General features: G+C 35.0%; 1 non-coding gene across 1 annotated transcript; it reads right to left on the bottom strand.

Annotated features, from left to right (window-relative positions):
• Window positions 1–5,093: 5,093 nt before the first annotated feature.
• Window positions 5,094–5,212, bottom strand: LOC129925467 (5S ribosomal RNA). The gene has a single exon (XR_008777233.1). It is a non-coding gene; the product is annotated as a 5S ribosomal RNA (ribosomal RNA).
• Between the last annotated feature and the right edge of the window lie 7,257 nt (window positions 5,213–12,469).

Below are 12,469 nucleotides of genomic sequence, written 5' to 3'. Positions count from 1 at the left end.
AGGCTTAATAAACATTACTATACCGAGTTCTTTTTTCATTTCATTTGAAGAATTAATTCCATATAACGTCAGAGGGAAAAAAAACACTACGTCACACGGCCTAGCTAGACTAAAAATCGCCTTCATCATTACGAGCCATTTATCCGAGTGTTTATTGACTTTGGTGCACCGAGTGCGTTCTTTTAGCATTTCATTTAAAGAATTCATTCCATATGACGTCAAAGGAAAAAAAAACACTACGTCACAAGGCCTAGCTAGACTAAAAATCACCTTTATCAACACGAGCCATTTCTCGAGTGTTCATAGACATTGGTGCACCGAGTGCGTTCTTTTAGCATTTCATTTAAAGAATTCATTCCATGTGACGTCAAAGGAAAAAAAGACACTACGTCACACGGCTTAGTTAGACTAAAATATGTTTTCATTAATACAAGCAATTTTTTCGAGGGTTAATAGACATTGGTGCACCGAGTGCGTTCTTTTAACATTACATTTAAAGAGTCCATTCATATGACGTCAAAGAAAAAAAATTCCATTACCTCACAATAGGCTAGTACCGGTACCATAAAAAAAAATGTCTTTATTTACACGAGATATTTAACGATAGTTCATAGACATTGGTGCACTGAGTTCTAATAGATATTATTTTAAAAGGATCAAATCCACATTGTTTTTGCGTTTTGTCTGTCAGTCGGTCTGTCCGTTATCTTGATATAAAAAAAACAACTAAAAGTTATTAAAAATTGATTAACCTTTATTTTACGTTTCAAAACATCGCAATAATTTTTAGGTATGAACACAATTGAAAAGTTTATATAATAGATTGTTCCGGATGTTTGTATAAATAGTAAAAGAAAAAGAGAATTTCAGATAAATGTAATACCGTTAATTAAATTTTTTGGATGGTCTCGTATAAAAATTAAATGTACTACAGCCACGTGGAGAGATTTTCATACCTTACTTTGGTGTTTGGATTCTGTTTTCCTTAAAAATCGGAACATAATATTAACGATAATTAGATTTTTTAATGTTTTAGGTAGAAAGTTAAATGTACTGTAAGAGAGTAGTGAGTTAAAATATTTTTCATAAAAATCCGTAAAAACATTATTTCGTAAATGAGAAGATTATTTGTTTATTAATTAGAAGAGGGAGTTCAAACAATTATTTGGCGTTAGTAGATTTTTAAATAAATTCGGAAATTTCTGGCGACGATTTGTAAGAAACAAAATCCGGAACTTTCTTTATCGATTACAAAACTTCTATGTTATGTTTTACAAGAAAATTAAATGTCTTAAAAGTAATTTTCAGTAATCAATTCTAGTAAATTACTTTTTTTTAAAAGCCTTATGCGATTTCAAACAATCATTAGGCATAATTCATGTTTTATAAAACAATATCCGGAACATTTTTACACTTAATGAAATATAAGTCAGTATAGAGATTATGATTTAGCATTAATATGCTATTTACATAAAAAACGGAACAACATATTATTGATAATGTGTTTTTGCAACGTTTAAGCATGGAAATTGAATGTAATATAAGTTAGAAGAGCAAACAAACATTTGTTGGCGTTGATTAGTTTTGCACAAAAAAATCCGGAACAATCAATTTTAGATACTTAAAACTATTGAGATGTTATGGGAGGAACATTAAAGGGTAAATCAGATTTTCAATAGCTTTTAGAGTTCTAGTTTTTTAAATCTAATCGTGACGGACAGACCGACCAACAGACAAAACGCACAAAAATAAGCTTCTTTTATTCGGATGGGGGCACTAAACAAAAAATAAATAAAATCTGATTTTTTAAAAAAGTTTAAGGAATTGGTTTAGCACCTGATCATGTTGCGACGTTACGCTACTGCACGAAAATCGCTGCATAAAAAGTCCATTTAAAAAAATGTGCGTGATATTTACATACAAAGTGCATTATTAGCCTTTATAAACAAACAGAAATGTTTTCTTTTAATTTTAGCAGCTAGTTGACCAGAAAAAACGTCTTTAACTATTATTTGTATTTGTTGTAAACATTTCCTGTACATTTTAAAAATATATTTGACTTAGTGATACTGAAAATACACAAAAATTGTCCATCTTTGTTAGCATATTGTAACATTGCCTCCCTTACATTTACGTAATTGTTTTAGAATTGGTGTCTTTTTATGAAAAAATCGCTTGCATAATTAATTTTATAAATTAAACGGTTTGCTTTTAGAAAACCAAAAGTAGCCGTTGCACCTAAACTTTTCAAGCCGGATTTAATGATGAAATAATATTTTTCATATCTCTTCTAGTTTTCGAGATCTGAGTGTGACAGACGGACAGACGGACATTTTGCACAAACCTAATAGCGGCTTTTTCCCCTTACGGGGGCCGCTAAAAATGACGTGTAGTCGTCACCGTCTTAGTACTGTTAACAAAATAGACAAAATTGAAACTTTGCTGTCAGCGTTCAACTTCGTATTTCATATTATCTTCATTTCTGATTTTTTAATGTTGATAAACAAGTTCTTGTTACTTCCCCCCCTCCCCTTTTTTTTTTATCGGCTCCCGAAAGGGGAAAAGACGCTATTACTACTATTAGTTTTGTGTGGAATGCCTGTCCGTTCGTCCCGTTTACAACTCGTAAACTAGAAAAGCTAGTGAATATTCAAATATAACAAGGTGATTACCGTAAAAATGAAAACACTTTACACTTTTTCTTATAGTAATACTAACACCAAGAAGGGAAAAAAAAGATGTGGGTGAATGGGGTCTAACTTTTCTTTGATCCTAGTCTAATTAAATTAGACTTATTAGTGAGGAAAATTAAATATGTTCTCATTCAGATACAAAAATATAGTAAATAAAGATAATACACGTAATTATTATTATTTTTTTTTTTTTACAAAAATATAATGGTATATATCATGGGCGTAGCCCAGGATTTTTTCGGGGTGGGGTGGGGGGTGGGATTTTTGTATATGTATTTATGTGTGTACATAATCTTCATTGCATTCTGACCCTTCATTCTTTCGGAAGACGTTTATTGTGCCCTAGAATAGGTTCTTCCATGAGTTAGTGGAAAAATTGTAGATTCCCCGCCAATACTAGCCAGGGGGTCTGCGCGGGGCGAAGCCCTGCCGCCAAGCACTATTTCTGATATTGAAAGCCAACAAAATGCATATTCTGGGGTATCTACAGTGCATTTTCCTGCTATTAAAAAGTTTTATTTCAAAAACCTAATGTGCTATTCTTACTGACTTAGACCCTCCCGCGCCGTTTGGTGCATTTGCCGTCAAGCTGTTTCCATAAAATTGTAGATTCCCTGCCATTACTAGCAAGGGGGTCTGGGGGAGCGCTAGGAGCTCCCCAGCGCGGGCCGAAGCCCCGCCGCCAAGCACTATTTCTGGTAATGAAAGCCAACAAAATGCATATTCTGAGGTATCTACAGTGCATTTTCCTGCTATTAAAAAGTTTTATTTCAAAAACCTAATGTGCTATTCTTACTGACTTAGACCCTACCGCGCCTTTCGGAGCATTTGACGTCAAGCTGTTTCCATGAAAATTTGTCACTGGTAATGTCTGAAGCCTCTTCCCACCTGCCATCAGGACCTCAATGAATGAGTGGCGTCAAGTTGTACTAGGATATCATTGCAACTCTTCTTATGTGTAATTCATTTTGTCGGAGAACATGTCCCGCTAACCTCATGCATCGCTCTCTCACAATCTTACTAAAGGGTCGACTCCCAGTTCGGCATAGGATTTCCTTGTTTTAAACCCGATCTCTATAACTGACTCCTAAAATCTGTATTAGCCATCTTTGTTGAGCCACATTTAGTGTTTTTCAATTTCGGCAGATGACTATTCACTGCAGTTTATTAAGGGAGCCCTGCCACTGGTAAAAATGTGTAACCACTCTTAAATACGCTCGCTCTTGGAATTAAGTGACTGTAGTTTGCTTTAGATTTTATATCGAAAAGAGAAGTTTTATCGTCAAAATCATCTGTTGGGGGTTTTCCACCTCAAAATGCTCTGTAGGGGGATCTTAAACTGGAGGGGTTTTAAACTTTAAACAAACGCCATCTTTAGAAGAGGGGTTTAAACTCAAAACCCGCGATTGGATTGGCTACAATCAAATAATTTTAGTGTGTAATTTGCTTTTTTTTTTATATTGAAGAGGCATTTTTAGCATTAAACCCCCCTGAATGGGGGTTTAAACTCAAAACCTCTTTTGGCAACGCTCATAGCATTTTGAGTGCGTAATTTGCTTTTTTTCTTACACTGAAGATGTATTTTTTAGACTCAAACCCCCCTGGTGGTGGGTTTAAACTCAAAACCCCTTTGGTTGCGTTCATAGATTTTAGTGTGAGTAATTTGCTTTTATTTATATTGAAGAGGTACTTTTTAGCTTCAAACTCCACTGGAGGGGAGTTTAAACTCAAAACCCCTTTGACTACACTCAAAACATTTTGAGTGTATAATTTGCTTTTTTTTTATTATTAAAGAGGTATTTTTTACCTTCAAACCTCGCTAAAGTTGGGTTTATACTAAAAACTAAGTCAAAACCCATTTAGCCATGCTCATAACATTTTGAGTGGGTAACTTTTTTTATATTGAAGAGGGGGTTTATCGTAAATTTTGGAGGGGGTTTTAAAATCAAAATCTCCCTTAACTGTGCTCTTGGAATTAGGGGATTTTTGTTTGCATTTTTTTTTTTGTTTTGTAGAAGAGGGGGGGGGGTTAACTGCAAAAACCCCAATTAGGGGGTTTAAGCTCAAAACCCCCTGGTAAGGGGTTTTAAACTCAAAACCCCATTGGTTGTGCTGGGGCAATTGATGGTTTAGTATTAAAATCTCACCTAAACTAAACAAAATCAAAGCAAAAAATCATTCACTAAGTTCCGATCCTCTCCCCTCAGGGGGGGATTTCATTTCAGGGGAAGGGGGGGGGTTTGAACCCCAAAACCCCTTCCTGGCTACGCCCATGGTATATATAAATAATATATGTTAAACCAAATTATCTCTCACGCACTACTCTCAAATAAAAGAATGGGAGAAAAAAATAATAAGCTAAAGGGGTGGGTGGGGGTAAGAAAAAAAAAAAAAAAAAAGTGTCTACAACACGTGGTGTTTCCAAGCGGTCACCCATCTAAGTACTAACCACGCCCGACGTTGCTTGACTTCGGTGATCGGACGAGAACCGGTATTTTCAACGTGGTATGGCCGTAGACATTAACAATATTGAGGGACATGTATATATAGCTACATAGTCCCGTCAATTTCATCATTTACAAGTATTCCTTGCTTTGTTAATAGAGCAGAATGATCCAAAATAAACTATCTGTGACTGTGACTATGCAGTTTGTCCCCCGGCTTTGCTAGAGGCACATTCTTTAGCCTATAATTTGTGTTTGCTTTCTGATTGGTCCATGCTCCTCGTACTCTGCCTCCCACCTCTTAACAAAGACTTCACCATTTTTGCTCCGTTTGTCAAGCGAAATTAATATTTGACGAGTGTCCGTAACATAAAATACCTGTCTTTAACTTACTAATATTAAATTGTATAATGCAATAGTATATAGATCTATGTTTGAGAAAACAATGAAGCAGGCCTTGTGTGTGTTCCATAAGACTATTATTATCTTTATATATAGAATATAACGGTTATCTTGATGAGAAGAAAAAAAAAAATATCCCCCATAAAAATAAACACGTGTTGTAGAGTCTCGATTGGATAGTGAATTACCCAAGTCTAATCGTAAACAAAGTGGAGGCCCTAAAAAGGGCAGTTGTGTTGGGTGAAAAGGGTGTTTTATTCATTTATTTGCTGGTGGCGTACTTGGTGACGGCCTTGGTACCTTCACTGATAACAGCTTTAAAAAGAAGGATGTGCTAATATATTTATATTGCGTCATTGTTTGTTGTGAATGTTTTGTGAGAAAGTAGCTGTGACAACAGAACACAAGCTGTTTCTATCATGCAGAGGATGACCGAATGGAAAATTATTTGAAAATAAAAAAGGGTGGAGGCATTTAAATATGTTTTCATACAGATACAGTGGGGACTATTTCTATTCTAATTGCTTGTAGACCCTAGGCTACATTGTCAGATCTAGTCTTCTAGAACTGCATCATTATTTTTGATCATATATTATAGATATAATATATTAATATACTAGCATCCCCTCCTTCCTGATCAAAGATGAGCACATTACTCATCTCATATGGACTCAAAGATCACTGCATATAGGGTAATACCCAAGAGGTAGACTAGATTTGACTAGATTAGATCTATCATTTAATCTACCTAATGTAATCTAGAGTCTAGACTCTAGAGCACAGAGGGGGCTAGACTAGAGTCTAGATCTATTATTATTATTTATAAATTCTATAGGTTTTGCACTGGAGTAGCATCCCTTGAAGGAAACATTTCAAAAGAAAAGCACATCTACTCTTAACTTTTAATTTCCAATCTAAAAGAATTCAGATGAGTATCATCTCTTTATAGACTAGACCAGTGGTCTTCAACCTTTTTTGGCATACCGCCCCCTTTTCGAATTTTTTCTTTTAAAAAATCCGCCAGCGCCCCTCTCTAAGAAAAACAATTATAAAGAATCGTGAGAAGGCAAATTTGAACAAAATATCATCTATCTATTAATTTTTATGCTGTCAATAACACTTATCCCGCTTGGGAGACGAACGCATGCCAAAGGCGATTGTTGTGAACTCCTTGGCCTATGACTGACGAGCTTTGAGGTGCCCCTCTCCCCCGTGAGAGCTATAAAGATTTATTCAGGCGCCATTTCGCTCTCACTGGCATAGAGGAAAGTACGTGGCAGCATTCTCTGGCAGCAGATAGCCTCTGAGAGAAACAGTTCGAGAGCTCTTACAAAAACTGCAGGACAAACATTTGATACTCAAAGAAAAGCCAGCATACAACAGCTTTGTCTGCATAAAATTCTGGAAAATATGTAGGTCGCAGTTGGGTTTGCGTAGTTTTGTGAAACACTGGACTCAGCTGTAATCTTCGGAATTAAAGGCAAAAACAGCCAATATTATCATTATGCAAAACTTATGTCAAATAATTTGCAGTGATTACACACAAAAATTAATTGTAAAGACTTTCTTTCAAATCCTAAGAATAGTCTCCGTTTGAAGTTTTGAATATTAGGGCCTACTGTTTTTAGGTTTAATTGTAAATTTAGTTTTAATTTTGAATATAAATATTATTATTGCTGAATTCACTACAAAATGAAATTAAGCTAATTGTAACCTTGTGCCTAGTGTAGTCGGACAATATTAAAAATTTCAAGCTTTAAGTTAGCCAAGGCAAGGCGAAGGTCTCCTCTATTTGCTACATCCAGTCTATTTCTTTGCTTATTCATTAACTTTGTTACACACTAAATCTAGGCTAACCATGTATGTTGATGGAATTGCTAAAACATACTTCCATTTACGACCAAAGTTTGGAATTTTACTGAAACATTTAAATGCAGCCACATCTCTGTTCTGGCTCTAGGGGCGTAGCTAGGAATTTCCATCGTTTGGGGCCAGGGGGCTTGACATCTTAGGAGGCTGATGCATTTTGCGTAATATTTAATTAATTAAAAAAGCAATAATTTGGTCCCCCCCTTTAAATGGGGGCCTGGAGGATTTTCAAATCCCCCCCACCCCACCCTAGCTACGCCACTGTGTGCCTCCTATGTTTACATTCTTTTTACTGAAGACATGATTTTGGACATTTATTTTTTCATGCAACTCAATTTGAACGTCAGTAACAGATGTTTAATAATTGTCATTTATATATAGCCTATATTTTTTTTTTATTTTAGAAGCGAATCTTAATTTCTTCATAGAGCATTGTTATGTGAATTGCATAGATATCGGTGTCCTTGGGCAGTAATTCATTTGTCAACAAACAAGTTATGTGAGATTGTAAAACTCTTTAAAATAGATTTAATATCTCGATAAAAGAGAAAATGATATAATCAATGAAAGGTTCGTTTCATTCATTTGTGTTAGATGCCTACCATGTAAAACAATTTTTTTTAGCCAGCTTTATTAAGTCATCGCCAATTGTTGAATCTTACCGTTTCTCAAAAAAAAAAATAATTAAAAATTATTTAAAAGCTTAAAAAAATGCCATAAACCATTAACAAACCCCTTTCAAAATCAAGCGAACTTCAATTTACAACAAGAGTCTAACAACTTTTTCATCATTTGTTTCATAAAACTGTTGAAAGATGCGCTTATTTTCGGCATGTTTGTATTTTATTTAGTTTTATAATTACATCTGGATTCAAGTAGAAATGAAATAGGGTTTGTTGGACTAGTCCGTTTTGTTTCTTTGATTTAAAAGTATTGGGCCGGAAGTCGCTTTTTTCCCTATATATCTTTGTATTTTTCAGTTCTCTCTTTAAAATTAAACTGACATTATTATGCTATAATTTTAAGTGTACCTGATAGAGAAAAAAATTCTGCACAAAAATACGGGTAGTTGGGATATAACCCGATAGAGGCTATAAAAAGAAAAGACCTGAAACTAGGGCGTGAAACTACACATTTACAGTACTTTATTTGATGAGTATTTTACCCAAGATCTGTGTTGTTTTTTAGGACTAGCTTATTTCATGTACCCGGCATTTTCCGATACACCATTTCATACACAAAATAATTGTTGAAAAAAATTGTAGTGATTTTAAACTTTAAATGATTACTTGAAAAGGTGTTACTTTAATCAATTTTGATTATTACCTTACCTAACTCAAAAAATGTAGAATCAACATTTTGTAAAATTAATACCACCTCAACATCCCTAATAATAGGCAGCATTTACAGACCACCAAATTCTAGTTTAGAATACATGCAGGAACTATGTAATCAGATTACTACACTTAAAGAGACAAATAAAAATGCAGTTTTTTGGATTATGGGTGATTTCAACCTACCTGATATAAATTGGAAAACACTAACCATAGATAAACACCAAAACCTTAAGGACATAAATGAGCTTTTCATAGAAACTTTACACAACCTAAGTTTAGATCAAATCATTAAAAAGCCAACTAGATTAAACAACACATTAGATCTCTTCTTAACCAACAGACCTGGATTAGTAGTTGATTATGAAATTATCCCTGGTCTATCAGACCATGAGATCATAAAAATACACAGTCAGATAAAAGCAGTAGCCAATACAAAACCCAAAAGAAAAATCTTACTCTGGAATAAATGTAACCTGACACAACTACACCAAGCTGCACTAAACTTTCAACAAACATTCTTATTAGAAAAAGACATTAACCAACCAGTCGATGACCTCTGGAATTTCATTAAAAACCATCTTAAAAGCATTATAGAAAATCATATACCAACTAAATACACATCAAACAAAATAAATAAATGCTGGTTTAATAATAGACGAAAGAAGCTTTGTAAACAGAAGGAAAACCTCTATAGAAAATTTAAAGAAACTAATGCAGAAAGAGTTTACAAAAAGTATATAAAAATTAAACACTTAACCCAAAAAGTAAGCAGACAGCTGCAGAGTGAATACATAAACAATGCAATATCTAAAGATAACAACAAAAACCTATGGTCATACATTAAGTCTAAGAAAATGGAAACAACAGGCATAGCGCCATTAAAAGATGAACATAACATAACACATAATGATAATGAAACTAAAGCAAGCATCCTAAACAAATACTTTGCATCAGCATTCTCAGCCCCAGGAGACAAAGACATATTACTGAATTTGAACCAAGTAAACAACATAGAAGATATAGTAGTACAAGAAAATGGAATTCAAAAACTATTAGCCAACACCAAACCAAATAAAGCTTCTGGACCTGATGGTATTCCAGCTAGATTACTCAAAGAACTAAGCAATGGGCTAGCCCCAGTGTTCAAAATACTCTTTCAGGCTTCACTTAACCAGGGCAGAGTACCAAAGGACTGGAAAGAAGCTAATGTCACCCCCCTATTTAAAAAAGGAGAAAAATCTGACCCAGGAAACTACAGACCAGTATCACTTACCAGCATCACATGTAAAATCCTAGAACACATAATATGTAGCAACATCATAAACCACTTAAACAAACATAATGTCCTCACACCATACCAACATGGCTTTAGGAAATATAGATCATGTGAAACACAACTAATAGGACTAATTGATGATTTTTCAAAAGGTTTAGATAATAGTGAACAAATAGATGCTATCTTACTAGATTTTTCTAAGGCTTTTGACAAAGTTCACCACCATAGTTTTCTTAAAAAATTAAAATATTTCGGCATTAATGGTCCACTGCATCAGTGGATTAAAGACTTTCTGATAGGGAGAGAACAAACTGTAATAATAAATGGCTCTAAATCAACACCGATAACAGTAAACTCAGGTGTACCTCAAGGTACAGTCTTGGGTCCACTACTATTTTTAATTTACATAAATGATTTACCAAATTGCATTAGTTCAGGAACAAAAGTCAGATTATTTGCAGACGATTGCATAATATATAGAACAATAAAAACAACACAAGACACAGATATTTTACAAAGAGAATTAGATGAATTACAGAAATGGGAATCAAATTGGAGCATGTCTTTCCACCCAGAAAAATGTCAGTTGTTAAGAGTAACAAAAAAACTAAAACAAATTAATTCCACTTATCTTATTCATGGCAAACCAGTATCACAGACTAAAAACGCAAAATACCTAGGTGTTATAATAAATGAAAAACTATCATGGAATCCACATATTGATGAAACTACAAAAAAATCAAACAAAGCATTAGGATTTATTAAAAGAAATTTCTATAAATCAAATAAGAACATAAAACTAAAATGTTACTTAACCTTGGTTAGGCCAATAATAGAATATGCATCCTCCGTTTGGGACCCCTCAACTCAAGAAAACATTAAGAAACTGGAACAGACACAAAATAGAGCAGTGAGATTCATAACAAACGAATATTCACATTTGACTAGAGTAACACCTTTAGTAAAATCACTAAATGTAGAAAGCCTTCAGGTCAGAAGGCTCAAAAGTAAAGTAGCAATCATACATAAAACACTGAACCATAATCTTCAAATACAAAAACAAAATTTAATAAAATACTCTGAAAGACACAAAGATAAAGGCACATTCCTCGTCCCATATGCTAGGACAAATTTGTACAAATACTCCTTCTTCCCTAGTGCTATTAGAGCATGGAATGGGTTGCCTGAGCTAGCCAGGAAAACCAGTGACTTGGCAGAATTTAAGTCATTGGTTAATATGCATGACTAAATGCATGACGCGTAGCACGTAATCATCTTCTTTTTTGAAGTAACGTCTGTATTATATAAGAAGATAAGAAGTGCTAGATCATAGAAGTGAGCCCTGCCCCTAGCTAGAATCATCTACTTTTTTAAAAATAAGTTTTTTTATTATTAAATCTAGAATCTAAATTTAATTAGATCTAGAATCTAGACTTTACTAGATCTAGTAGAATATTATATATTATATCTGATAATCCTATTATAGATTATAATTATAGATCTAATTACTAATACTAATCTACTTTTGATCTAAATCTATGCTGCTTCTGCCAAGGGACTAGACCTAGTCAGGCTAGTGGTAGATTGTAAGATTCTAACTAATTATTCCAATTATCTAGATCTAATAGTTAATATGGCACCTAATAAGAGAGTATGTCACTTTGTCCTCTGACTTAGCTGGTTTTCCTGTTGAGGTCGCAACTGGCTGTGTCCTAGCTTGAGGTTCTGCAGCTGGAGGTGGCACTCTAGCGGGTAGAGGGACGCCAGTGATATAGTTCTTGTGGAGTCTCAATCCCAAGTTCTGATATCTGTAGTGGGCACAATAGGGCGGGTGGCCGGCTACCGTGGGCACAAGGTTACTGCGGGCAGAGCTGATCTGCCGTGGGCAGCGTAGTTGACAGGATAAGTCCAGTGAGTTGCAGAGGGCTTGGCGTAGCTATGACGTCTCACACAGATCTAGTCTATAGGGACGTCGCACCTAATAAGTTGACAGGTGGGCTGTCGAATAGGCGGGCAAGGCCGATAGCGCCAGGTAGTAGAGTTGAGTAGTGTCGAGAAGACAATGAACAGCAAATAGCAAATAGTTGAGTAGTGTCGAGTGGACACTAAGCGGCAAATAGGCAGGTCTCAGTAGGAAAGTGCGATGCTGGATAGCACTCAGCACATAAATAGTAGTTGATTCTCGATAGCGAATAAATAGGCAGGTCTCAGTAGGAAAGTGCAATGCTGAATAGCACTTAGCACATAAATAGGCAGGTAAATAGATCGTTGATCCAATAAATAGGCAGACACCTGAGGGAGGCTGCGGAGAAATAAAGACAAGTTAGGACATGTCTCTCATGCATCTTATCGATGCCCTCGACTGAGGTGCATTCATCAGATTGGTGGAATTGCTTTAGAGCACAATGAGGAGATGATGACAAATGGGATTTGGAAAATAGATGGCTG

The sequence above is a fragment of the Biomphalaria glabrata genome, chromosome 3 (assembly GCF_947242115.1).
Source record: "Biomphalaria glabrata chromosome 3, xgBioGlab47.1, whole genome shotgun sequence".
NCBI classification, from domain to species: domain Eukaryota; kingdom Metazoa; phylum Mollusca; class Gastropoda; family Planorbidae; genus Biomphalaria; species Biomphalaria glabrata.
The sequence above is the reverse complement of the archived record's forward strand: the minus strand, read 5'-3'. Positions and strand labels throughout refer to the sequence as shown.